Here is a 6,000-nt window from a genome sequence, read left to right on the forward strand (position 1 = left end):
TCGGCATGGGTACGTTACCATACGCACCATACCGCTTACGGCTCGGACAGGCATGACGTTGCCTTGAAGTCGCAGTCTAATCCTTTGAGTTTCTGCATGAATTAACATGAGTCGCTTTGGTAGTAGCAACAATGGAATGCAAGATAAAATTGAAGTGTTCCTACAAAAATGAGTTCGTTTTGCAGGAAAATATATTTGAAGTGCCCGATTCATAACTAACTAGACATGAATCATGTACCACACCCGCATCTGGCAGTCATACAAAAGCGCACCGCGTCTATCTATTCTCCCTTCGCCTGCTAGCTTCCTCTCACAATCCGTGCCCCACCATCCTTCCTCCCCTGCCGGTGACACTGACAGGCGAAGAGGCCGAAGATGGCGGCGGCCGTGGCGTAGGCGCGGTAGGTGTCGCACAGCGGCACGAGCAGCGCCACCAGACCCGAGCCCAGCAGGCAGACGTCGCTCAGCAGCAGCACGTTCACGTGGCGCATGTCGCTGAGCAGGCCGATCAGCAGGCGGCCCAGCGTGTTGGAGGCGCCCAGCACGGACACCAGCAGCGAGGCGCGCGCCGGCTCCACCCCCTGCCGCCGGCCGCGCGGCGTCAGCACGCACAGGGCACGGCGCTGGGTCAGCAGCAAGACGCCTTAAAAGATATCGAATTGTTGGGGTGGGACATGGATATCCCAAAAACCTGAGGTATGGGGTGGTTTCTGGTTTGGGCAGTTCTTGTGTTTTTAGCAAATTTTGGGGTGGACTGATACTCCACGGAGGGGGAGGGAGGGGACAAACATGACGACAACGGCCTCTCGCACATTACGCAGATTGGCTGAAGTCTTAATGATCTCTTTGTTCTCTTAATGTGTTTTTGCTGTCCTGTAATGGTACGGCTGTAATCTGTGAAAAAGATGTCCCGTAATTGCTAGTCTCTATCATTTACGCCGTATCTTGGCAATTTTGCCCTTCTGGTGTCTAATAAAGCATTACTGTTAATCAAATGATGCAAAATCGATCTGCTCTAATTGCCGATGCCTGTTATTGATAATTAAAAAGCAATAAAATATGTAAACCAATGGCTTTGCGTTCCAGTGCGCAAGGGCATTTCTAGGGAATCTTCCAATCTGATGCAAAAATGGAGTGTGAGACGAAGCCATGCATGTCTGAGACGGCTTCTTAGACAATGAGCCAATCTTATTCAAAACTACAACAAATTGCATTGGCCAGGGGCGAGGTATAAAGGTCAGAGTAAGGTCAACCTAAGCTGCTTTTTGACTCGAGAGCTCGGTTTAGGGGGTAGTTTCTGGTGCTCCTTTCGAGTTGATTAATCACAGGAGGCGAAACAGGCACGTTCCATGAACTTTCATGGTCAGATAAGGTCACTGACCTGAAATAACCCAGGCCAGCATTTTATTTTAGGAACTTACCACCTAGCGTAATCCCTGACGCTTATTTGAAAAACAAAATAGGAGCAATCTCGTAAGCATTCGTCTATCTTGGCCTCATAACTGTCCAACAAGGTCAATGACTTTAACTGAACACATCGACCTTTTGCTTAGAACAAGTATCTAGCTTCACAGCGGCTGCATGAGAAGGTCTGGGGCGCTTGAGACACCAATCTGGAACTTGCCCTTGCTTGACCTTATTTGACCCCGAAGGTCATGATTTAGGAGCCTCAGATGTTGACACAAGTGAGTTCACATACAGCTCAATCCATCATGCAAATTTAGTGTCTCTATCTTCCTTTTGAGATCTCAGGGGGCTCAAATTGACCGCCCCACCCCTTCCCGAGCGAAGGGCATTCAACCGACCACCCGGGCGCGTGTGAAGTCTTAACCGAGCGATTTGATATTCCCAATGGACACGGCGCGCAAAATCTATCCGTCTCCTCGTTTGTCTTTAAAAAACATCAAACATGAGATAAGCCAGTGGCAGGCTGTCCGCGTATCTAACACGAGAACATAACTTGAAAGAGAACAAATCAGACCAAACGGCCGAAAGTTTTTTGAATTATCGCCGGGCGAAGCCAGCAAAGCCTCTCGCCACACTCGCCGGCGGACGCCCGACGAGCGGAAGCCGCTGACTGCCAGCGTGACGGAGCTTTTGCTGGCTGGTGGCTGGGGTTTCTGGGCGCGCTGCGCTTCCGGCCTATTCTCAGGAAGGAGGGCCTCTTCAAGCGAAGCCGTCAGTGCGACCTTGGCCTTCGACACGAGACGGAATCGTCCAAGTACGGAAGATGGTGCGGTATGTCGCCCACAGCAATGTTCACGGAACATACCATGGGCATTGCAAGCGTCAGTGATTTCAGGCGCTTGTGTGGGCCTCGGGAAAGCCGATGAAAAGAGAATGTGCTCGGGAAAATGCTCTTGGTCAGAAATTCTAAGTCTTTCCTAAATTTCTCGACGGTTGGGTAAAGAGGCGACAGCACAAGTGTGGAATGTTTATCAGTTAATCATTATTGATTAACTGAACAATCTGTCTCCTCGTTAAGGAACTTTGTAGCTGAACTTGGTCTCTGAACGCTATGCCTACCAGTCAAGATACACACCCTAGATTACAAAAGTGAGCTTCAGTTTTACCATCGGTGCTGACGAGCTGGGTTATATCTTGCCGCTTTTAATTGCATGTCAATTCTATAATATATCTGAAGTGTGGGCTGGTCTGAAACAAAAATTCGTCTTTTTGATAATCAGCGGCAATGACGTCAATAATTGCTTTTCCTTTGTTATGGACTGTAACCAGGAACTAGCTTGCATGCTGATAATATCACTGGTGCTATTAAGCCCATCACTGACTAATGGTCAAGTAAACCAAGTATGGTCCTAACTGACCAAAAGTCACAATTATGTCAAATGTATAAGAAGAGGCACACACTGCCTTAACTAAATCCGAGCTTATTATTTTACAATGAATATTGTGACAGTTAGCCAGGTTATAGCTAGCTAAAAGTCCCTGCGTTATCGTCTTGGGTGCTAACCATTTCAGATTATGGTTGCCGACCGACATATATTTTCGAGTGGTGACCTGAACGGCCTTCAACTCTTTCGTCTCTAATTATCGCTACCCGATAATACAAAAGCGCCCGCGCATTCTGAAAATGTTGTGCTGAACTTGCATTACTAAGAACAAATGTATCAAGGGGATATATTTGTTTCCCATCAGGCTGCACCATTTCGACTGATCCTCCGGCCGTGTTCACCATTTCGACTGATCCTCCGGCCGTGTTCACTAATTCAAGGGGTTTTCGACAAAGTTGTTATATAAGCACTGAGCGAGGAGTCAGCCAAGCGAATATTCGGCCCCGCAAGATGATTCTTGTCATCCAAGCACCTTATCGCTTTTGCTTTACTTGGAGTGTGGCACGTTCGATTCTTCTTTTCGGTCATATTAAAACAATGTAGGAAGGGCAAGCAGAATCAAACGGCTTGCATGCAAGCGTCTTGACACAGCACAGCACTGTTTCATTACGCTATCGGCCGCCGAAAACAGCATGAAGCTGTGACCGGTAGTTACACAAATCCTTAACATCTGGCGAGCATAGCTACCGGAATGCGTCGAAACATTCAAGCTGCAAACTGTTCTGACGTTGGTTCGTAATTAGGTGGGAAACATACGCCATGCAAGTCAGAGCCATTTGGTGGGTCATCCGTGGGAGGCAGATTCGACAAGACACTCCGACGAGCCGGGTATTGATTGCTAACGACGGTGGCTCACTAAACAACGTTGCACGTACAGTCCGTTACTAAGGAGGGGATGGAGAGGGTGTGGATTAACATTAACTAGCACTTTGTACCAGGCGCTTGAGCTTGTGATGAGTGAAAGAGCATACGGATACAACGGATTAATATGGAAACGCATCTGGAAAATCATACCCTTCCCTAAATGAATGATAAAGTTGCCATATATCTAACTTTGAATGCGATATACAAGAATTGGGGCTTTTGAGCGAGCTGATGACGGGTAATTTAGCGCTTAGCACGAAGTGTTGGCTGTCTTTCCAGGATCCCCGTTACGTGTGGGTTAAGTCCGGGCTAACTAGTCAGCTTAGTTTGAACTAAATATGCCACCTGTTTGTACTTCTCACTGGTTAGATAAGACACGTCCGATTCAGTAAGCAATACCATTTTTCTCGAAATTCCTCTGAACAGCTTAGAGTTTTGATTTGAAGTAGCTGTACCGACAGCAGAAACCTGCTTGCGCTCCCGACTTGTCACTCTGAAAGCAAAAGTAGTCATTTGCTTTGTTTGTTCAACGCGTGTGTCCTGTAAGGTTTGCAACACACTATAATTGGTAAAAATGATGGTGCTAAAAATGTTACGAAAGCATTAAACACTCTATTTCAGAAAAAAGGCACACAAATGTGAGACAATATCACTTGAATTCAACGAAATTTCGTACAATTATTTGATTTATCCCCTATGGCTTCCACAAAGCGACTCTTTTCGAAACACACTTTGGCTTCGGAAAACAGATGCATCACATGGGGTGTGTTCGCACTGCACCAAAAATGTTTTTCTCGACGTGACGGCGCGTATAATTTTTGACGGACGTGTTCGCAGCACGACTCGTTCTCTATTTGCATGTTCGTAACTGTCGTGGCAACAACTGCACGTTCAGAGGCAAAATATTGTTGTTTGCAGGTATCGTGAGTGCTTCTAAGAACGGAAACTACAACTAACGCTCTTTGTAACGCATACAACACCTTTCTGTCACTCGTTGGCGGTCCTGGGCAAGCAAATTGGCCTCGATATCATTGTATATGCTGCACCATTTTTGCCTCACTGCAATCGAGTTGCGGAGAAAGTTTCTGCGCGTCCGTCAAAGATTCTATGTAACGTCACGTAAATCTTTGTCGTTCGGGTGGTTGCGAACCCCAAACGGCGGAAAATGTGTGGGACAATACGTCATGAGTGACGTAACGGCATATCATTTTTGTCGTCCGGGTCGCTGCGAAGAAACCCAAGGTCTAAAGCGACGCAAAGCTTCAAACTTCAACCCATGCGCCTCTCAGTAAACGGCGTACGCCGCTCGCTGCGTCAATCACAGGCGTTTAGTTGCATTGATGTGATGCATACCAGTAGAGGTGTCACTTTTAAGACCGCAGGTACGCAAAGTGCGAGTTAAAACGGCCCGAAAGTGGTGCCTCTAGTCTTCAGCTGCTGACAACGGCTCTGAGCAGATTTTGTTGTCGTTAGCTGTCGCGTACTCTGGGGCCATACAGAAAGAAAGAAGTGTAGGGCTTGGACAGAACGTTGACAAAATAATTAGAATTTAAAAATAATGAAACTAAATTTCCTTATCATATCTTGGTGATGCTGCCGTGTCACTACCAAGTGTTTATTATTAGACGTAAGTGGTTCTGAGATTTCACTAGAGTCTGTTTTTGAAACATGTCCCAAAGGGGGGCCACTCCCTTTAATGACTGGCTGCAATTAGTTTAGTGCAACTAATGAAAAGTAAAGTAAAGTCTTGTCAAATCATAGTCAATCAGCGCATCTAAATGCAGCATACGTGTTGATCTAGCGACGAATGATGCACATAGCTTTACCCAGACACACAAAATGGCCGGGAAAAGGACTGCATCAATGTCTCAACACGAGCTTTTCCATAAACGGCATTCAAGCAGACGTTCTCAAATTTCAGATGTAGCATTTCCGTTGGTTCCCGCCTCTTGCAGTCTGGTTTCACTCCTTAAAATGAATCTCATTGTATGTTGCTGATTACAGCGAATCATGTTTTAGTCATGGTACAAAATTACATGAAGACGTGAGGCAAAGTTTACAGACGCGTGGGCGGTGCTCGACCGCTTCAGAAGTTGGTGTCCGCCTATTTCAGCCTTGGCCGAGCCGGCAATTGGCCACCATGACACGAATGAATGTGATTAGCCTCGGTGAAACGTCTTATGAGGCGGGAGCAGGAAGCCTCTACAAGCCTTCTGAAATGATCACCTGCTCCAGGAATTTAATGAAACTGGCATTGAACTTTGTCCGACGCCTCAGCGGCTCC

The sequence above is a fragment of the Pollicipes pollicipes genome, unplaced genomic scaffold, assembly GCF_011947565.3.
Source record: "Pollicipes pollicipes isolate AB1234 unplaced genomic scaffold, Ppol_2.1 Scaffold_2555;HRSCAF=2994_pilon_pilon_pilon, whole genome shotgun sequence".
NCBI lineage: Eukaryota > Metazoa > Arthropoda > Thecostraca > Pollicipedomorpha > Pollicipedidae > Pollicipes > Pollicipes pollicipes.